The sequence below is a fragment of the Vicugna pacos genome, chromosome 11 (genome assembly GCF_048564905.1).
Source record: "Vicugna pacos chromosome 11, VicPac4, whole genome shotgun sequence".
NCBI classification, from domain to species: Eukaryota; Metazoa; Chordata; class Mammalia; order Artiodactyla; family Camelidae; genus Vicugna; species Vicugna pacos.
This window is the reverse complement of record NC_132997.1, coordinates 54,753,821-54,777,623: the sequence shown is the minus strand read 5'-3', so window position 1 is coordinate 54,777,623 and position 23,803 is coordinate 54,753,821. Positions and strand designations below refer to the sequence as shown.

At 35.4% G+C, this 23,803-nt stretch overlaps 1 protein-coding gene and 1 long non-coding RNA gene across 6 annotated transcripts in view; one reads left to right on the top strand and one right to left on the bottom strand.

The window, feature by feature from the left end:
* The window catches only part of CTNNA3 (catenin alpha 3), a 1,353,918-nt gene that overhangs the window by 122,469 nt on the left and 1,207,646 nt on the right, over window positions 1-23,803 (bottom strand). The window lies entirely within an intron of this gene.
* Window positions 1,449-23,517, top strand: LOC140699797 (uncharacterized). 2 transcript variants are annotated; one of them, XR_012078037.1, is made up of 3 exons: window positions 1,449-1,533; window positions 6,463-6,566; window positions 23,225-23,517. It is a non-coding gene; the product is annotated as an uncharacterized lncRNA (long non-coding RNA). The 2 variants fall into 2 exon arrangements; XR_012078038.1 differs by lacking the exon at window positions 23,225-23,517 and adding an exon at window positions 19,056-19,262.

Here is a 23,803-nt window from a genome sequence, read left to right as displayed (position 1 = left end):
TGCTTTAGCTTCTCCTTGGACGTATCTGAAGGTCCAGTGCTGAGTTCTCTGGACCTCAGAGATAAAGTCCATGCAAATTTTACCAGCAAAATACAACATAGTGAATAAGCCCATGATCTGCAAAAGGAATCCTCACATAGATAAGTATGGCTGAAGACCCACAGGAAACAACTTCATTCAGGATCTCAGCATGCATCGTTTGATTAAAGTTTATGTATGTGGCTATAGCATAAACCTTTCTCTAGAAAGAAAGGTTGCTAACTCAGAGCTGGTCATCTATGTGGAGGCTCAAAAAAGTGGTGCTGGTGTGAGGAGGTATCAAAAAATCCCAATCATTTTGACAGATGTGACCCTACCATAGCCATATAATTTCTGCAATATGTATTTTAGCTATAGGGTTAACCCTAAGCCTTTAAAATCTTTCCTCTAGTTCCTTTCTCACCAAAACAGATAGATAATTAAAAGTTATCTTCAGTATAAACTTGTTTATCTATTTTTATATATAGTAGTTAGTATCTGCAAATCTCGAACCTCAGTTTATCCCTTCGAACCCCTTCACCCCCAGTAACCCTAAGTTAGTTTTCTAACTACAAGTTTATACTGTATAGCACAAGGAACTAAATTCAATAACTTGTAGTAACCTATAATGAAAAAGAATATGAAAATGAATATATGTATGTTTCTGTATGACTGAAGCATTGTGCTATACACCAGAAATTGACACAACATTGTAAACTGACTATACTTCAATTAAAAAAAGAAGTTGTCTTCAAATTAGACTTTCCCAAAGGGAAAAACATACTCTAACTAGTTTATATGAGTATTCTGACTTAAATAGTCTTGCATATATTTTTTAATCTAAATATAGCAAGGATTTAGACTAATTTAAACTCAATTGCATCCTGTTTTCTTTAGATCTTCATTCCAAGTCTTTGCAATACTTTTTGTCTTTTGGTGTTGCCAAGACTGAAAAAGTAGGAATTCTCAGGGTTCGAAACTACATAGCTACATGTAAAAAAGGAACAATTTAGTAAGTAAATATTACAAAGGCTATAAGAAACTCAATCAAGTTTCAGAAGCCTATTCATTTTATTCACAAGAGTGCCTTTAGGATATGACTCAGAGTCTAGTAAATTTTATTTTGCACACAGTTTAAGTAAGTTTGTTTACCTGAATTCCATGCCCCAGTTTTGAGTAAACTGCAAGTAGACAGGAGATGCGCTAGTCTGACACCAAGGAAGGAAAAGGAAATCTATTAAGTAGAAGACAGAAAGCTCAGACAGTTGGGGGACTTTCAGTTTATGAAAGAACTCTCCTGCTCGTATTAGGATACCTCCATCCTATCACTGTATTATAGCAGAGTGCAGTTATGTTTGGTCATAATACTGACAGTGAGTAATCTACAGCATCATCACCCAGCATTTACTGATTTTCTGCTGCATAGTGGAGTTACATAGCACCATTCCTGGTCTCAAGGAGCTTAAAATCTCCCTGTCCAGAAAGTATCAAATTATATTTAGAATATTGTGGTAGGTAAGTTAAAAATACATGGAATATAATTTGAAAACCAATTCCAGTACACATTATTTTTAAGTTTAAAAATGTGCATCTTGGTCCAAAATATCTTGTTCTATAGGAGTTCCAGGAAAGCAAGTATTTTACTAAATATGGTTTCCATATATCTTTGTTGATGTGATACTTATAGTTCATTTATAACTAATTCAAATATTTTGTTAAAGATAAAATCTTGACAAGGTATATAAATAGTGCACCATGAAAATATGTATAATTTGAGAAAAAATTCTGTCTCTACTGATAGTTTTCATAGTTCTTAATTATACTTTTGTAATGAATATAATTTTATAAAATGTATACATGCATTAAATGTATAATAGAATATAAATATAATTAACATAATTCCTCCAAATAGTTATGGTAATTTAAACACCTTATTTTATTTTTCTAACAACATTTTTCTTGATAAATTAGCAATCTGAGAATATGATATAGAAATATTCATGACATTTGTCCATGTATTATGCCTATATATATCTATATTATGATTTAATATAATGCCATGTTTATGATCTATAAAAATATGCTGATAATGCCTGACATCACTTACACATGGTAAAGAAAAAAAAAACTCGTTAGACTATAATCAGTCAAATATAGATTATTTAATCCCCAAAGTGAACAGCTATGTTTTTTATAATATGTAACAAGCTTACCACTTGCTAGGTATTTAAAAATTGTGTCTACTTAGAAAATCCTCAAATACTGTCTTGTAATTATGTTATGGGTAACTGCCCTAATTTTTTCATTCTGACCCACAATTAGCTGAAGTTTTCATATTTTAAAATAAACAAAATTGAGTCAAACTCCTCATCATACATTCTGTGAGAACTCAAAATTCCCTAAGAGCACTTATATCCCCACAGACCACCTTTCTACTCAGCATTTCTGCCTTATTACTTCCACTTCAGACTAACCTTCTGTGACTGTTTCCTTCTCATTCTGTTATAGCAACCCAACATTTTTAAACTCTTTAAAAACCTATGATGTACTTAATTTGTGTGTTAGGAAAAAATTGGGAAAATGTTTAGGTATTATATGAGGATTCACAAAGTGGGAACAAAAACAACTTAAAATTATAACCTATCTAGTTTTTATCAGAGTATTTAGAAAATTGGAGAAGGCATTGCTTCCACATTGAAAAGAACAAGTCAGAAAATCTAAATGTTCATGACATTTTTTTCAACCCATTGGAGATATCAATAAAAGTTTGCACTGGCTAAATTAAACATGCAAGGAAAATTTTATTCAAGAATATTGCAATAGTGGAGAGAGATTGAACTCAAATCTGCTGAAACAAAAGATGGGAGAGTTTCTAAGCACTGGAGTGAGCTAGTAGAAAGTACTAGAGGACACTGAGGGGGAGGTTCGTCAGTGTGACTAGGCCATCTGTGTTTAGTAATGGTGCTTATTAAAGTTTGGCTTCTACTGTCCCGCAGAGGCTACTAGATGAGATACTCTTACTTTCTTGATTATTACATTTCAAAGGGGTGGGTGGCTTTCAGGTCCTTAAGAAAGAATTCCTGGATTGTAAACCTGGCAAGAGCCTCAGAGAATATTTACACCTCAAAGGGAAAGAGAAAGAATGTACAATTACAAGTTTCCTAAAGTAAAGGCTCTAAGAAGAGGAACAGGAATGTCAGAAAAAAAATCTGTCTAAAGTTTAGTCAAGCTGGAAGGAACAAGAAGGTCACCTTGTTCAGAAGTCACAGGCAACCAAATAACCTAAAGTCTAGGGAGAGGCAGGTACCTGCTGGAAGAAACGCTATGCAAATACTTGCTTGTCTTGGGCAGGTGCCACTGCTATAAAAGTCCACCTATTTTTGGAAACGTCGTTTTTTTTTTTTTTAATCGAGTTATAGTCAGTTCACAATGTTGTGTCAATTTCTGGTATACAGCACAAATCTTCAGTCATACATAAACATACATATATTCATTTTCATATTATTTTTCATCATAAGCTACTACAAGATATTGAATATATTTCCCTGTGCTACACAGTATAAACTTGTTTATTTTATATATACCAGTCAGTATCTGCAAATCTCAAACTCCCAGGTTATCCCTTCCCACCCACCTCCCCCTTGGCAATCACAGGTCTGTATTCTATGTCTGTGAGTCTATTTCTGTTTTATATATAAATTCATTTGTCTTTTATTTATTTATTTATTTTTTAGATTCCAGACATGAGTGATATCATATGGTATTTTTCTTTCTCTTTCTGGCTAACTTCACTTAGAATGACATTCTCCAGCACCATCCATGTTGCTACAAATGGCAACATTTTATCATTTTTTTATGGCTGAGTAGCATCTTCATTTCTTAAAGAAAGCTTTGCCTAATCTTATAACTAGAATACCATCATTACATGACAAGCAACTTATGACTTAGGATGTTTAATGGATTTTAATATCCCAGTAAAACAGGATGTTGTCCAGACAGTTTCTGCTAAGAGGAACACCATGAGCAGGAAGGTAGCTGCACAAAGCATCCTGTGTTACTCGTTCCCTTTTCTTGAGTTTGTTTTCCTAATTATCACTTTCACCATATCCCTGGTGTCACTTGGGCCACAGGCCCTCTTCCTATAAATTTCCTACTTAATATCCTGCTTGTGCGGACAAACAAAATTTCTCTTAAGTATTTAGAGCCAATCTCCAACATGAGACTGGATTGTATATATAACAACATTAGACAAAACGTTTGAGATTAACAATGACAGTCAGATGCCGAGTAATATAGTCTTGGTAAAGAGGGATCTAAAAATGGCTATTACCTCTCCCAGTTACTGCTCACCCTCAATGTTATGGAAATCATTTTAGCATTCATTGCTGACCACCCGGGCACCTAACGACATCACTGTGTCCCAAATATAACCATAGGTGATCAAGGCCCAGGAAGAAAGGATTTTGCTATTCCAGTTCCCTAAGCATCCACTTTTTCTCAGATTGACTGACATTAACAAAGATGGTGATATTCAATATCTTGTAGTGACCTATAATGAAATAGAATATGAAAATGAATATATGTATGTATACATATGACTATTATTGTGCTGTACACCAGAAATCGACACAACATTGTAAACTGAATATACTTCAATTAAAAAAAAAAAGAATGGAGGTGATTCTTCAGAAGAGACCAAATGTACTTTCTTTTATTTGTTTTTTGCTTCTGGTTTTATGGAGATAATTCACATATAGCAGTGCATTAAGTCTGAGGTGTACAACATAATGATTGACTTACATACATCATGAAATGACTACCATAATAAATCTAGTGAACATCCATCTCATTATACACAAAAGAAAAAATATTTTTACTCGTGATGAGGTTTTACTGTCTTAACTTTATATATAACAATAGAGCAGTATTAATTATATTAATTGTGTTGCACGTTAACATCCCCAGTACTTACTTATCTTACAATTGGAAGTTTGTACCTTTTGACCACCTTCGTCTGGTTCTCCCTTTCTCTACCCCCAGCCTCTTGTAACCACAGATCTGATCTCTTTTTCTATGAGTTTGTTTGTTTGTCTGGTTAGTTTTTAAAGTGTAACTTACCTACAACACTATGCAAGTCCCTAGTGCAGAACATAGTGACTCAACATTTCTAGACATTACAAAATGATGACCACAATGTCTAGATACTGTCACCGTAAAAAGATATTACTCTATTATTGACTATATTCACCACACTGTGCATTTTATCTTTGTGACTCATTTATTTTATAACTGGATCTTTAGACCTTTTAATTTCCCTCACCTATTTCATCCATTCCCTTACCATCTCCCCTCTGGAAACCACCAGAACCCATGTGGTCTCGGTATCTATGACTCTGTTCTTGTTTTGCTATGTTTGTTCATTTGTTTTGTTTTTTAGATTCTATCAAAAAAGTAAGTACCCCCATGTTCACTGCAGCATTATTCACAATAGCTAAGATATCGAAACAAGCTAAGTGTCCAATGATTGATGAATGGATAAAGATGTGGCATTTATATATATATATATATATGTATGTGTGTGTGTGTGTGTGTGTGTGTGTGTGTATACACACACACACACATACATACACACAATGGAATATTACTCAACCACAAAAATAATGAAATCATGCCATCTGAGACAAGGATTTACACAGAGGTCATTATGCTAAGTGACATAAGTGAAATGAGTCAGAGAAATAAAGACACATTTCACATACATATGGAATCTAAAAAAAAAGTACTTTCAAGATGTATCCTTATTGGCTCCAAAAGTGTGCCTCATCAAAATGTTACCTAAAACACTGCACAATACTAGATTATCCCCATAAGTGTAGATCTTCCATTACAATGGTTATTAATTTTAGGTCCGATTTCAGTCTTCAATGCCTTGAAATTTATCAGAAACTGAATGTGATTTTTAAATTTTAGATTATGTATAAAAATGCAGGTATAATTATTCAGTAAATGTAATTGGCTGGATGGGTTGTACCTAAGGTAAATGGTTCCCAAATAAACATTTTTCAGTAGAATGGCTGGGATTAAGAAAAAAGATAATCCTTAGAAAAAGAACTCATCTTCAATGAACTGAATGTTTTATTTGTATGCACACTGCATCTTTCTGTTTTCTGTATTCCTCCTTAAGCCACAGATTAATTTAGTAAATCCTCAAGTGAATTTTGAACTGTTCTCCCAGAGACAGAACCCTACAATTAAAAAATTAAATGTTTGGGACAATTTATAAGATGCAAGTCTCTTTGGCATGTTTCAATGTTACGTATCTATCATCTATCTATATATTTATTTGTGTATTTACTTATCTAAGATTCTGTGTAATAATATTACCAAACTTTCTTGGAATCTTATATGACAGAACACAGAAACTAATTAGAAATTTGTTCTCAGAGGCCAAAACTTCCTGGAATCTCCTGACAAAATAAGAAATCGTCAAGGATTCTTCCAGCGGAAAGTGATAAAGCCTTCCTGTGCTGCTTGTGAGAATTTACAAAGTAAGGCAATATGTTAAAAATCAAAATAGAAGAAGCTACAAAAGAATCCCTTCAAACCAGCGCCCCTTTCCAAGACTGCGCCTTAGAATATTTCAAAAAAAAAAAAAAACACACAGAAAAGAAAAAGCTTAAAAATTTTTGCCAAACGAGAATGATACTCATTTTAAAACTTTCAGGTAGTACTTTTATTCAGTATTAATAACAAAATGATTATATTAGTGAGAAATAAATCGTTTTTATGGGGGAAATGAGCAGGAAGAAAAGTCAGAGGAGTAAAGTAACAGAGGAAATGTGACACAATAGAGGAGGCACTGAGTGGGTCTCTCATTAATTTGCTGGCCTACTTCGGGCAAGTCTTTTAGTCTCACCATGAGTTTTCCAAGCAAGAAACAGAATTTATGTCTGTTGGTATAGTTTGACCAGTGGTCATCCAATCATTTGGACCATAGCAATTCTGAGTATAATTTAAGTGCATATGGAAGAGATTACAATTTCTCTGTGTAATGAGTTAATAATGCTAGTGTTTTGAATAATGTTTCCTCATTTATAGTATAACATTATTATTTGCATTTTCCTAATTTTAAGATCAAGAAGGAAAAAAAAGGGAATTTGGTAGTGTTCCAAGAGAGTCACCATGTTGGCATTTTAGTTTGACAATTCAAATAGTCCCCAAAGAATCTAAGTTTAAGTGATAGCTGTTTTTAGCAGTTAAAATTCTTTGGGAACTGACTGAACCTAAATTTAAGTGCTAAAAATAGCTAGTTTATTTTTATATATCTATGCTTATCATTACACTACCAATAGTATTCATAATTCTCCAAACCAACATCATAAGACTCAATGTAGCTACTACTTTCTGTATTACATTGTCAGATCTCAGTTAAAGACCTCTTCCCTGTATAAAAAAAAATGTAGGTAATTCAATTTCTTTCTTTCACGGAGTCCCTTCAAAATTATTTTATGTAGGTATTTAGGCTAAAATCTAGTACAGTTACTGCCTGAGATTCAAAATGGGTAAAACTCCTTTGCTGCTGCAATCATGAAAACACAGGGTTAACAGGAACACCTATTTCACATCAGCAGCGCTAACAATACACTGAATGTGTATAAGCTAAATCCATATGGTCAGAACACATGCCAAAGTTAACGAAACGAAACATAATTCTTCCTGTCTTCAGAATGTGAATTTGGAGAGGCAAACATCTGGATTAGAAAGGCACTTAGCAGCTTACAAGGTCTTTCCAAGTAAAATTCCATTCAGGAACTAGAAATGAAACTCTGCTGAAGAGGCAGCATCTGACGCATGAGCCTAACTTAGCACTGAGACAGGAGACAGATGAGGCTGTGCCTACGGATGAGCACAAACATCATAAAATTAAGGCCTCAATGAGTCAAGCTTTCAAAGGTAAAATTCCAAGGTATTTGGAAGAACCATTTCTACTGCAGCCTCAATATAAACAGCTCACAAACAAAGTCTCTAGTAATTAGAAACATTTTCAAAGTCAAAGATGAAACAGAATGTATTCTGCCAAAGGTACTCAAGTATGGGATTGCTTAGACCTGTACTTTTCTTTATTAAATCAGAAAAAGAAAAATACAACATGTTGCAAATTGTTCTATTTTTCCAAGTAAGGCCATGAAACACACACATGTGTGCACATACACACATTCAAATAAACAAACAAAAAAAGTACTGGAGGTCGAAAAACTTTGACACACAAAAAATTACCATCTACTCTCACTATCATTTTATTTAAAAAAGAAGAGTATTTTAACATAAAAATAATTAGGAAGGACACAATCAAAAGGGAAAACTTTTCCAAGAAAGAATGGCTGGTTCTATGGTTGGTCTTACCTTTCTCCTCCCCTCTAAGCCCTACCTTAGTGTCATTTGACAATCTCTTGGGGTGTTTTTGGTTGTCACAACTAAGGTGGGATGCTACTGGCATCAACTGGGTAGAAGCCAGAGATGATGCTCAGTACCTTACAGTGAACAGGACAGCTCGAACAACAGAGAATCATCTGACCCCAAATGCCATTGGTACCACAGTTGAGAAGCTCCTACACTAGTATTTTGGCCAAGGGTCAGTGGATTCCGGGGCTCTGACTAATCCTGCTGTGCTGGTTAGACTGCGGAGCCAGCCACATCTGGTGAGCTTGTCTGTTAATTTGTATTTTGCTTTTAATCATTCTTAACAGTAAGTGAGCAACAGAACTGAAATGGTGAAGTTCTGCTCTACCAACTGCAACACTGGTCACTAAACCACAGTTCTATCACTTTGACACAGACCCCATTTCCTTGTTAGTTGGTATCCGAACATCAACATGTTAGAGTCAATCAGGAGGTGGTGCTATTTTTTATGAAGAGGTAAAAGGATATCTCACCAGTTTCAATAGAGAATCAGCAGCCTCCACCAAAATATGGAGAACAGAAATCTCTTCTTACCTCAGGTTTTAACAACACATGCCTTATTAAATACTCAGTAAAAGAGCGTATGTTTTTTATTAATGAAACTTTAACTTAAAGATTAGAAAAACAGAATGGATTTATAACCATGATTTTCTCTAGTTGGTAAACTATAGGTAGCTTTTCCCCCTGAAATTTATTTGGACCATGGGTGTATGAAATTATGTATAAACCTGGAAATAGTAAGATTGACTTCTTTTTGCCTTTGCACTTTCATGCACAGTACTTGTATATTTATAAAATACTGTTTTATACACTAAAGATTTTGAAAGTGAGACGTCAGGGGCCTTGAATACTACATATACGTGTGATTATTTCTATAAATTTTACTATAAAATCATGATCTTAACCATATACACTTTTCTGTTATTTATTTTTAAATTTTTTAAGGTATTTCACTATAAAATACAGCTTCATCACAATTTAAAATATCTCTTATTCCATCATATAGATCTAGTATCATCTATAAGTTTTTAATAGTTATCAGGTGTTTTCCATTTCTGTATATATGTATGTATATATGCAGATGGGTAAGTAAATATGGGTGTATGTCTACAGGTACGTATGTGTATCTGTAGGAAAAATTCTAAAAGACAAAGAGAAAGCATTTTTATAAACGGTTTCAATGCATAACTTCCAATCTCCCTCCGGAAAGTTTACCCTAATACTCCCACAAGTTTAAGTGTCCACTTTCCAAGATATCTTTATGACTATGCATATCAACAATCTTTTTTTTTTGCACATATGACAAAGAGATAGTATTACATGGTTGTTCTTATTTGCATTCCTGTAATTTCTGATTGAGATGGAACAGCTATGTACATGCTTATTTTAAATGTGCATGTATTTTTGTGACTATTATGTTCAAGCCTATGCTTGTTTTTCTCTTGGTGGGGGTGAGGGCTGGGGAAGGAGGAATCATTTTTTCTCACTAATTGGTGAGAATCTGTTTATATACAAACACTTTCTTATATAATTGATGTTTTCCTTTTAACAGTTTTTCAGACTTCATTTTGTGTTTTGTCTCTTTGTTTTGGTTTATTTTATTTTTTATTTTGGGTTCTCAGGAGCAAAGTTTGCCTGCTTTTTCCTTTCTTTTCTTTTTTTTTTTTGTCTTGGTATCATCATAGTTAGAAATTCCTTTATCATCCCAAGGTCACGAAAATAAGTATTTAGTCTTATTATCTAGTACAGATTGTATTAGTCATACTCCGCAGTTCACTGCACACTATCACTCTTGATAAATAGAGTGCTCTCTCTACCCCAAGATAATTCTTCCCTTCCTTTTCCCCTTCCTTCCTGCCTCCCTCCCTATTCCTTATGCCTCCTTCTATATCCTTTCCCTGAAAATTAAAATATAAGCTGTTGTTTTATTCACCTATTCTGGTTCACCTTGACTTAGAGGGCTTGTGTTTAATTCGCTGCATAATACACGAGTCCCTTATGATTAGACATGACCGCATTTTATAATCACTGTTTTAATAAAACAGATCTTGTGCTGGGCATGTATTACGTTTCTGTCACTACACCAGATCCTTTACAAGCATTCTTCCTAATTAGAATACACTGAATTATCCGAATTGAAATATAAGGTATCAGAATCTCAGAAAAAATAATTACTACGAGCTACACTGTCGCTAATAAAAGACAGAGCTCTTCTGTTTACCTCTTACTGCCTCTTACAAAAATGAAAGCAAATGGAACCAAGGGAGTTCTGCATATTTTCAGAAACTGTACTTTGGAAATAAAAATCCCTTTTCTCTATCACACCATTTTATATAATTTGAGGAAATTTCAGTAGTTTCTAACTCCATCATTTCACAGAACTACACTAATCTAATGCTGTCCTCACGGCTATACAGTTGCAAGCAAATGGATGTGGGCAGCAGGTGTACTAACGGCCCTGGTTCTGCTTCTGTGCAGCTCAACTTCAAAATGTAGACTCCTGTCATCTTGAATGAGATTTGAGGCCAGACTTGCATATCAGTCTTAGTTTCCCATAAATCTGGCACCTTTTTGCCAGGCGTATGGAGACGTGTTTTATTCAAACAGTCCCGTCTAAAGCCGGCACTGCAGGAAGGCAGGCTGTGCTACGAAGGGGAAGGGTGGGAGCACAGGCAGCATCCTGAGGCAGGCACACTTGGGTCAGTCTCAGCCGCGTCACTGCCTACGACGTGGTATCAGGTACTTGCACATCCTCTCTGTCTCTCTTTCTATGTTTTTCAAGTGGGGATAGTAATATCTACTTCAAGTGGTGATTGTGGAGAATTCAACCAACTTAAAGCGCCTGCTACATATTATGCATTAAGTAAATAATTGCCATTTTTGCTGTTATCATCATCATCATCATTGTAGGCAACTGTGATAGTTTAGGGTATATTCATATATTTTGCAGATTAAGGCATAATTTAAAAATAAATTTAGAAAAAATTTTAAACCAGGAAGATATTTTCTTATCACATTGACTCCTCCATGGAAGTCTGTGCTAATTCCAACTTTCCTAGAAGTATATGTCAGGTAACGGTTCTATTATTCTGGTCTCCTAAAAGTTACATTTGTCTAATTTCAAGTATATAATTTCTTCTTAATTTCATAGGACATATAGGACATGTTCAAAAGCACATATCTATGAAAGAGGAAAGGACATGCAATTTTAGTACAATAGGACATTGGAGGCATTTTTTAAATTTACACATTACTAAAATCAAATTTAATAATGTCAAACTTCAAAATTCTATCAGAAATCCAGTAAAGATCAATGCCATCCACCATCTTAAAAGGAGCTATTAAAAAGATAACTGTGTTTTACTAGTTTTAGAAGATTTTCCTTTCTTTTAAAATTCTAACCTTCAAGCCAACTGAAACTATCAAGCACTCTGTTGCTACCTAGGTTCTTTCCTCTCTTCTGTACTGAGGATTTTGCTTGTACAAGAGTTTGGACCTCTTATCTCTAGTTAGGCCTACCAGGTGGGGAAAAGACTGAAGTAGCTCTGTCACATTAAATTTCAAAGATGGGCTGATGGTAGCTGGAGAGCAGAGCGATCAAAACCTTCCAAACTGTCACATTGGAAATAAATAATTTACACTTTGCATAACAATCTGTTAGGCTGATGAGGAAAATTTTGAGTATCTCTATGTCTACCCAACCTGGACAGATACTCTTTGTTGATACTCTCAAGTCACAGACTTTCAGAACCTAATCAAATTCCCTCCTTGTACAAGGCACTTGCTGCTAGTAGTGTGGAAGGCGATTATTTTGTTTGTCAGGTAGTGATGTCTTCACATTTCTATTCTGTTGACTATATATTCCCTGTACACATTTCAATGGCTGTGTCTTAGATTGAAAACTCCAAGTGACCCAGGACAGTGAATCATACAAGCAAGTGCTTTGTGAACATTTCTTGGATGCAGATGACTCTTATCGTCCTTGGCAACAATCTGGCATTGATTTTTGTGTGTGTGGTATTATATTTCACGTGCCTATCTTAATATGCAACACACCCGATATCCCATTATAGCCTGATTTCCTCTCGTAGCCCTCTACTCAAGGAAACAGTATACAGCTTCTTTTATTCTCAGCTACAGCTTGAAACTAGACCAGGGTTGGCCACCTACCCTGATTCAAGGACCATGTACCCACAAATTAACGAAAAACCCATTAAAAGGATCCTATGCAAAAGGCTCTATGTATAGAAGGAACTTTATTTAGGTTAGCCAAGCAGGCTGGTTTTCTCCACGAACTGTTCCGGAAAATTTGAAGAGGATTAATCAGGTAAGTGAACGTTGCCAAGCTGCAAGTTTAGCAGAGATGTCACAAATGTGAATCCATTCAACAAATGATGGTGATGACGATGACAATGACAGTGATATTGGTGGTGATGTGACTCACCGTAACAATTAACTTTAGTCACTTAATGATGTGTCACTTCCTACAAATATTAACTCATTCACAATAACCTTATGGTGTGAGTAGGTCCATTTTTCAAAAAAGCAAACTGAGACAGAGGAGCAAAGTAAGCTGCTCAATGTCGACAGCTATAAGACAGCTATAAGAATCAGGATTCAAACTTGGGAGTCTGACACCAGAAATTGTGTTCTCCTTGTTTAAATTGTCTTAGAATCAAAAGGGAGGAGACATGTCTGGGGATGATGTTTTTAAAAAGCTTTGTTTCTTACAAGTACATGAGCTTCAGTGAGCTTATGATTCCACAGATGTTTATGCTCTGTGTCCATTCGTGGGATTTTAACCAAGCTATTCACATGGTGCTATAGCCTGTACTCATTATGAGAAACACATGTTCAAATTTATTTTTAAAAAGTAGATTCATAATCACTCATTAAAAATATGCTATTAAAATGCAAGATTTAGACTGTAGTACTTTCAATGTGCAAAGATAATTTTTTAGATTATGTGATTTGCTTTTGAGCTCTTTCTTTTACTACCTTAACGATTACTTAATACACTTGAAAAAGTAAGCTCATATTTCATATTTCACCAGACTAATAATTAAAAATTATTTATTTTATAATATGTTAAAATTTCCACATTAGAAGAAATAGGACTTTTTCAATGACAACAACTAAAAGCATGGGGAAAAGGACAGCACCTTGCAGCCAGAGGTCCATCACAAACACCTCTAAGCTCAAAAAGACAAAGAATCACCTGCAAACTTTAGCCTCAGAAAATTTTTCCAAATGACTACTTTTGGGGTGATTATTTATTAAAACACTACTTTTTAAATTAGAATTATCTTACTTGTTTTGTAGACTATTTATTGGTTAGATACAAATGCTGTATCTGAAACAACTCCCCTCTCCTCAAATTTTCTGCACATTTCTTTTCTCAAAGCACATTTATGGTCAACATCATTCATCTACTTATTCATTAAATAAATATTTATAGCATATTTACTATGTGCCCAGCACTTTAGTTTGGGGAATGCATCATTGGGAAAAAAGATTAAAATCGTTGGCTTCATTGAATTTACTGTAGACAGACTAAACAAACAAGTAAAGATGTAGTATGTCAGTGAAAAGAAGTGCTATGGAGAAAAACAGAGAGGGGAAGAGGTTTGTATGGGGGGCTGGAAACGGGGTTGCAGTTCTAAGCAGGGTGGTCAATGGAGGCCTTCCAAAAAGGTAATATTCAATTCAGCAATGGTGTCAGAAAAGAGAAGATTCTGGAGGGTTTGGGGGAGGTCTGAAAGTAGAGAGAAACTAGATCTAAAACTAAACTATCAGTTTCTTTGAGGGAAAAAAAATCATGGTCACAACATAGTATATCAGATTTCACTATAAGTTTTCAAGGTTGTAATATTGTAATATAAAGCTGTGTATGTGAAATGAATTCCAGTCTAGTTTGTAAATTTCAAATCTGCCTACTTGACATCTTCTGTTGGTGTCTAATAGACTTTTTAGACTAGACATATCCAGAATCAATTTCTGATCTTCCACCATCTCCAATCTGTTTAATTCAGTCTCTCACATAGCAATATAAATGGCGAGTCCACATTCCCAGTTCTCAAGACAAAAACCTTGAGTTATTCTTTGCTCCTTTTTCTTTCTCATGCTCAATATATAATGTTCAGCAAATTCATTTGGTTTGCCCATCACTATATATGCTCAATCAAAAACTTTCAGCCCCTCTATTTTAAAAACCATTGTCTTAACCTCCATCATTGTTCACTTGGAGAATAGCAATAGTTTTCTAACTTCCTGCTTCCTCCTGTTTTCAACACAGTATTCAGAATGACCCTTTTAAAATGAAATTCACATGTCACTCAAAGCTCTCCAACAGCTTCCCATCCGACTCAAAATATAAGCTAAATGTCTGACAATGGTTTATGTGCCCTACAAGAACAGGTCTCCTTTTTAGTCTCAGACATCCCCTCATCTCACTAATACTAACTTTCAAGGGCTTTCCTTTCTCAAAGCTTCTCTACTTGCTATTTCCTCTGCTACAAATTAATCAACAGGTAGAAAGCACTGTTTAAAGCTTGATGGAAGGCTAGGCTTACCAACCAGCATGTGAGTCATACATAAATATCGTAATATATCGTTTCATGCCTTCATGGCATTATAAATAAATTCATATATAAATTTTTGGGTTGTTCATCAACATTAGAAGATAAGAAATCTACATTTATAAATACCAAGTTCTGCTCTATAATTAAATGGAAGATTAGAAAGATTTAGCCTTAAATCACAGAACTTGTAGTGACTGCAGAGGGATACTATACTATATATGCTTATCTTTTCCTCTCACTGTAAAACATTTTACTTCACTGATGACAAAAGAAAACTAGCAGTAGGGAAAATATATTGGGAAAAACTAATAAAATACTTCTTTTTTAAAATTAGAATTTGTATTGAAATTAATTATTTCTAAAGACAAATAAGACAATCAATTAGAAACAAGAGGCAAACATACCAGGCATTTAAGACTAAACTAAGCATTAATTTTAATTTAGAATTTCCCAACAACCAAGGCATAGTGAAATGCATATATTTTAATATAGTTCTATTGTCTGATAAGTGATAGTATATTCGATACTAGGTAACAATCTTTCCTGGATTGAAATTTCAGTAACTATTAAGATACCTCTAATATAAAATGTTTCAGATAAAATATTAACAGTGTTCATGAAGTCAGAAAAAGATGACACTAAATTTCAATTAGGGTAAAGAATTTAAATAAAACAAAGATGAAACTGTCTGGGTATAATACTTCACAATAGATAGGGAAGGACAAAGCCTAATGACCTTAGCATGTAAATCCAAAAAGAGTAAGTACACTGTCTTTTAGATTGCTTCTCAGCAGAAGTTTTTGTATCATTAAATCAATAGAGCCTAAGTGTAAAGAAAAATTCTTGGAAATAAAGGGAGTTGAGCTCATCTGTAAGAATTTTTTTATTTGAGGGAATGAAAAAGACAAGAGGTAGATAATTCAGACATGGGCAAGATCATGACCATCAGGCTCAGGGATAGTCCTAACTATCAGGAACACAAGAAAGATTTTAGCAAATAAAAAATGAGTTTTTGGATTTGTATGTCTTAGAGGGCCAGGAATAGGAGGCATCATAAAGGACTCTGGCAAAAAAAAAAAAAAAGCAGAACAACAAATATTTATATAACAGGTACTAGGGAGTAGGGAGCCACTAAATATTTCAGAGTAGTGACGCAGCAATTTATGGTAAGATTTATTTGGCACAAGCAGGTACAACTGTTGGAAGGGAAAAGGTCAGGAAAGAAATTAATGTAATCCCATAGGCTTAATATATTGAGGACTTAGTATACTTCTGAGGCAAGATGTCTTACAAAAGGAAGGGTTTCCTTATCTTCTTTCCAGCTATAGTGTATCTGCATATCTCTAACTATATATCTTCATCTGTAACTATATCTATATCTGTATCTATAACTATATTTATAACTATATCTATTATAACTATATCTATTATAACTATATCTATTATCTATAGCTATAACTATATATATATCTTTAACTATATATCTTTAACTATATCTATATCTTTACCTGTATCTGTAAGTATATATCTGTATCTATAACTATATATCTATAACACAGTTTTATAACTATGTATCTTTAACTATATCTATATCTTTATGTGTATCTGTAACTACATCTATACCTTACATAGGGCATTAAGGGATTAGATTTCATGCTAAGGGCAAGGAAAGACATTGAAACCTACAAGGGGTTTTATGCCTGGTGACAGATGACAGATTTGCACTCTAGAAACATTATACAAGTTCAAGTAGGAGAGAGAAAGTTTACAAAAACTAGAGACAGGAAATAAATTAGGAGCCTGCTGAAGAAAATCTAGATGAGAGATGCCGGTGCCTGAATTAAGGTACTGACAAAGACCATCTTAACACTCTCCTCAGCTTGACTAAACTTAACATAGACTTCTTTCTGACTCGAGGCCCCCCCAGTCTGCCTTTTTTTAGATCATGTATTTTACAAACTTATAATTGTAAATTCTTTCTTTGTCCCTTGAGATGTAAATATTTTTTAATGCTTCTTCCCAGGTTTATAACCCAGGACTGCCTTTCTCAAGGAACTGGGAGCCATCCCTTTGAGACGTAATCATCAAAGAAGACAGACCTATCTTCCAGTCTGTCTGGGAGGGTAAACACCTTAGAGGGCAGTTTGCTCCAAATTATAAAAGCACCTTCTGTCATGAAAATAAAGTTCACTTTTCCTTCGGATAAAGCCAATTAACAAAAATAGATGCCCTCATCCCATCTCTGAAAATTGTCACTGCTTTGTTTCAGCAGAACTGAATTCAGAGTGAATTCTGGTCTCTCTACTCCCACAGTCTTGAGTAAAGTCTTCCTTTCTTTTTAAATTTTGTCCAGAGCACATTTTCTTTGAAAACAGTGAGAGTGGAGGTGGTGAATAAAATAGAGAAGTCCAGAATATATTTAGGAGATAGTAAAACCCAAGACATATTGTATGATTAAAAGTGGGAAGGAGTAAAAAATTATTCCCAGGTTCAGACTTCTCAACAGAAGGCACAGCAGCACCACAAGGAATACAGGAGTTAGGGTAGATTTGTGGGGTAAGATGTTGCATTCAGGCTTGGAAACAGTGAGTTCCACAGGGGCCTGTGAGTTCCAAGAGGCAAGGAAACTTACAAGCCTGCCAACACATGCAGCCAGAGCTCAGGAGACAGGGCTTGGCTGAGGTCATGAACCTATATATGACCTGTGAAGTCCTGAGACTCTAGGGGAATGTCCCAGAAAAATGGAAAAAACTGGAGGACTTACAGGACTTAGATCAGAACTTTAGTGAAACCGAGTATGTAAAAAGTAGACAGAGGAAGAAGAAACCGTGAAGCACTGAGAATGATCACCCAGAAAGGTAGGAAAGCAGAGTTATCACTAAATACACAGCTGAAATTATAGAAACCATCAATGAGGAAGTGTACCACTCAGTGTAGTGCTGCTGACTAATGTCATTTCATTCAGGCTACCACAGCTGTGCTTTTCATAGCAACCTAAACCAAATTATGTCATGAATAAGGTAATGAGGTCATGTCTTCAATTCTGGTATGGTAATTCAGTATAAATTGGAGTTATTGAGAGTGCATGCTGATAATAAATAGGACCCATTAAATTGTTTCCACTTTTTAAAATAAACCACCCACTCACAGCAATTTTTTTATTCTCATGTTGGAGGCTACTCAACAGACTGCATGTTAAAAAGCAGCAGTGAGGATGTTCTATTACCAACATGAAGTTAGAGTGCATGTGGCTTTTTTAAATCCCCAAAATCATCTCCAGTATTTAAGTTTTGATATGCTCCTATCCATTTGTGGCTGTTGACGTTTTGAGGTTGTGTCCAGTAACCTAGGCAACTGTTCTCATCCCTGTCCTAATTTACTTCTATTTATAGAGCATATAGAGATTCAATGGCTTCAATGATATTCTTTAAGGCAGAGTAGGTTTACAAACTATATTTTTAAGTGAGTATAATATTAAAGAAGTCACAAATATCAGTCATCAAACTAACTGCATGTTAAAATTTCTTTGATTTTTGGGTCATCAGTAAATAAGATGAATAATGTATCTTTAAAAAGATGTCATAACTTTATCATACTGAAATATGACTACTGTTGACATTATACATTTTAAGTGGTTTGTTTTTGATGTTATTTTCATTAAATTGAATTTCAGCAATTAGAGAACACAGCTTTGAATGCTCTCAAATAAAAATCTAGCCTTATTCAGCACTGTTAGATGAGTTCCTCTTGTCACTCCTCATCTAGAAGATACTAAGATCAAAGTTGAAATTGTGTGAGGTAGAACAAAATTTTTGATTTTCTTTTTAACCTTATCAGCTTTCAAGCTGTTTCGGCAGAGGGAAGAACCACTAGAACATCTGTCCTTCTTGGACATGGGTAGATAAACAAAAGGGGATTTTAAATGACTACTTAGAAAACTGTCTCCAACATGCATCCTATAAAAAAATCAGGATGACACTTTTTCTTTTTTTTAAGGAGTATGTACCATAAAACTAGTAAATTAAGCCCTACAAGCCCTGGAGGACTCTGAGAAAGACAGAAACGAACAGATCACCAAACTACCACCATCCCACAAAGAAGAAAAACTCCTAGTGCAGGGCCAGGCATTCCAAAATTACTGAAGAAAGTAAGAACTTGACAACTATTGGGTAAATCATTGTTCCTACTACTGAGAGTTGCTTTATTGATCACTACATCAGGTCTGTGTTATTTATATGAATATAAACATACTCGTTAAGAACCGTATTAACACCATCTTCTTTTAACCTCTTAAGGCAGTTTCTGAAAAGACCCTCCTGAGTGAAAAACAATTTCGAAAGAGTATTGGTAATAGAGCACTAAATGTTTATCCCCACAAAGCCAGGAAACCAAAGTTGTCTCATATCAAAAGGCTGAGAGATTTGTATTTACAAAGCTCCTTGAGCTACTCAAAAGGAAGTAAAGTATAACACACACAAGTCTACACATATTTTGAAACTCATTCTTATAAAAATTAAAATTTATTGAGCATTTCCTTTGTGAAATGAATGCATTAAAATTTCATATATTCAGTTTAATCATCAAAAACAACACTAAAATAGATACTACAATTTTCTTCACCCTTACTCTGAGCATTTTGGAACCCCTTCACCCATTTCCCCCTCCCCATCTATTAGTAATAATAGATACTATTATTGTCACAATTTTACAGATTAGAAAACTGAACATTAGAAATATAAACTAACTTTCCCAGGGTTATGTGGATAGTAATTGGTAGAACCCAGATTTGAACCAAGGTTTCTGAGACTCCAAAGTTCATGCTCTAAACTCCTACATTATATAGCAGGGCCAGGAAAGGCAAGTTACCTGCTCCCCAATTTAATTCACAAAACCCTCTGTTAATCTATTTTATTGAGTCTCTCTAAATCCACAGTTGTCCCTTAAGTAGGCCTGAGGAACATAATTTTGGCCACCCCTCTCCTGACACGAGCAGTCTGCTAAGTCTCCATTGCTACTGCTGCCAGTACTGCAGACAGTAAACCAGGAGCAGTTTCTGAAATGAGAATGCTCCCTTACTGAAATAGCCCAGAAGTCAACGTGGTAAGAGGCTGGCAGGAGTAACCACCTCTGTCTTCTGGAGTCTATGCTTGGGGACCTCAGATTGCTGTCCTACATCCTCTGCTGTTTGATTCTACTTGAGTAAAACTCTGTCTCCTCAAAGCAAAGTGATCCACCAGGGAGGCTCTCAGGGTGAGGGCATCACTGTGTAGTTTCCAAATAGTGATCAACAAACTGATTTTGTTATTGATGGAAGGCTGTTGTATTGAGATGTTTAGAAATCTGTGAGGCTTAAACAGATCTGATGCTAAGGTTTATGATCTTCAGTCTCATGAGTCATCTTTCTGTGAGAGGAATTCTATTATCAGCTCCATAACACTGGCCACAGCAACAGCAGGGCAGTGAGCTCTTACAGGATCATGAGATTCTTGCCAGGTTTACCAGCACGCTGTACTAGATAGGACGTGGCTGGTGCCAGGAGGCCTGGGATTTGGTCCCAGTCTACGTGGCTTGAATACACTACTGAAATTCTTTGAGTCTAATTCCCTAATTAGTAATCAAGCAAAAATTCAAAACCAAACTCCAGAGCTTTTGTTAAATAAGACACCGATTTGGTAATATTCTATAAACTGTAAAATGTTAACCATAATTGACAATTGGCTCTGTTTAAATAGAAAATATGGCTTAACTTATATATTCCATAAAATCTTTAAGAAGCTTTTAGGACCTACCAAAAAAAAAAAAACCCCAAAAACCCTATCATCAGTAAGTTTAAGAATTTCATTATTTTACAAGGAGTCTATTTTAATTTCACTCTCAAATTTGAGTTTTTAAAATAAAAGATGTCCATGTTATCCTTGCTCAGGGCACAAACAGAACAAACAATGAGCTCAGAAGAATGTTCTATAAACCAATAGCAAATTTCCTCTCCTGTGTCACTGTTAAATGCCTGATCCCTGGAGGCAACCACAGTGTTGGTCTAGTGAGAATTCATGTTTGATAATTAAGATAATCACTAATTTCCACTGTTGTTCCTCTGCCACTTCAGAAGGCATACACTATTGGTCTTTTAGTATTTTGCTCTCATTGACTGTGGACTCTAAATCATTATTTGTTGGTTACAGACCTTTACAATGCCCATTGGCATTTGCCACCGATGACAGCCCTAACAGATGATGTTGAGCCAAAGCTACTGGGAGAGAAAGGCAGAAAGTAAAATGATAATAAATAACTGTCACTCCATTACTAAACAGTGCTTGAAATTGGTTCTAGTACCTGTTCAATATAGCAGCGTCTGCATAATCCAAGAACCAAAAAGGCATTTACTCTGTAGTAACAGCTGTAAACAAAAAATATGAACACTTGTCTTGCACAGTGAGCAGGAATTCTTCACTGAGCATGGTGTAAGTATTCAAAAAATTCTCAACAGATTCCACTTCAAAATCTTATGGTATCTTCTCAAATTAATGGTTGTTGGGAACAGGACAAAAGGTATAAGTCCAGTGGACACAAACTTCAGGAAATGCTGGATAGAATACAAAGTCTCAAATGGCTACAAGACTGAACATATGAATATATTCTCAGCACAGGGATGTAATTATAAGGAAGATGGGACTACTAGGATTACAAGATGCCTGGACGAGATTATAAGGCCTACCTAAGCAAGATCTTGGTTCTGGTCAGGTGATTTGGGCAGAGGACAGATTTGACCTATCCTCCGTGGCTAGTGATCTCATCAACTTCAGGCATGAGTGTGGAGTCTGTTGTAATAAACTCACAAGATAGATAATCAATAAGAGGGTGTTACTGGAGTTCAGTTATCCATACTATATGATAATTGCTCTCTAAATTTTTAAAGATCTGTATCCTTCGTCTTTCTTTCAGACCACTGTAGTATCCTTTATTCTGTTCTCTTTCATTCCATCAATGGCATACCAGGTTTGTTGTGCTTGTGGTTTCCTGTCTGCGTGTTAGTGAAGGATTTATCCTGCTAACCATGTTCTTAGTAAACTGACATGTGGTAACCACCGAAGTTCTCACTGTGAAAACATAATCCACTTACAAGTTATATAAATCTGAGCCTCAGTGATCTTATTAGTAAAACTGGGATAATAATATCCATATAGCATAGTTAATGTGATAATTACATTATATAAGTGAAGTGACTATCTTTTCTTGTTTTATCCCCAAAGCAGAGCCTAAGACTAGAAGGTAGTTTATTTTGAGAATACGTTTTAGAGAACAGAACTGGGAGCCAAGGAATCTATCAGGAAAGAAAGGAGAGTCAATCCAAAGTTACATTATCAAGCTGGTCACTGCTGTTGGAATTGGCTTGATCCCCCTAGGGGACTTATTGAGGACCTGTGGAAAATGCACTTCACATAAGGTTGTGTATGTATTAGAATATCTGAGCAGCTTCCTGAGGGATTCCACACCCCAATGGCAGCAAAGCCTCCAGGTAGGAAGTGAATAAAATTCAAGCTACTTGGAATGTATGCAGGGGAGCTTTACAAAAGCAGAGAGTGGCCAGGTTGAATAGAATGTTGCTTCCAATAGATTTGATGATGACAGATCTGTCTTTTACTAGATAGCGGTGAGCGGGTAGCCCACGGGCATTCCAAATGGAATGGATTGTCAGGGAACTATGCACAATGGAACACAAATCTAAGATTCAGAGCAGTTTCAGGGTGACTGCCACAAGGTTAAAAGCTGTGGCTCCTATGAAAGACTCTTAAGATCCAGGAACAGACATCACCAGCTTCATATCCTACAATGGGCAAGCAGCCATGTAGCTGCCCTTTTGTTCCAAGAACAAAAATATAAATAACAATAGTGTAGTAATAAGAACTTTTTCTTATCATCTAATTTTTAAGTTATCAGACACTCTCATATGCATCAGCTTTTTTAAAGGTACCAACCATACTGTGAGAGGTATAGTATTATTCTCATTTTTCAGATTGAGCTTCCTAAATTTTAAAGGTCTTAATCGAGATGTCATAGTCTACATACAATAAGCCAGACTGGGAAGGCCATGGTTATCTTAATCCCAGCATTCTAAAAGGTGCCTTTATTTTAAGAAAATTTCCTCCTATTATTTCCTTTGTAAGCCCTGGCACAGACCCTCCACCTCCAGTAGCTCAGCAGCAGCCTAAAGGCATCAGTCACTCCACCAGAAGCCAAGTTTACCACTGCCAACATCAACGTCCAGTTCCACTGCCACTAGCAAGAGTTGCTCTCACCGAGAATGTCTACCAGATTTGAAGGAAACTGACCCCAGATGCTGTGTCTCCAGACAGTTCCCAACACAAACTGGCTACTACAGGACTGATACATCATCAGAAAGAAATGGAACCTCAAGAACCCCCCAAAAACAGTATTTCTAATAAAACTCAAGTGTTGTGACTGACATATATCAGTTCTAGGCAATAAAGTATTTGGAAAAAATGGAACTTTCTGAAATGTATCCTTTTTGTACATCTCCAAATTTTATGGCACTGAATTCAACTAATGAAACAAGAGTAATAATGATATTATTGCTACTACTACTACTACAAATACTAAGTAATGACTATTGAGAAGTGACTAAGAGCTAGGCACCCTGTTGCGTACGCTATCAGTTAACTTAGTTAATTCCCACAGTAATCTTCAGAAGGAGGATGCTAGGAGTATCCTCACTTTACAAATCA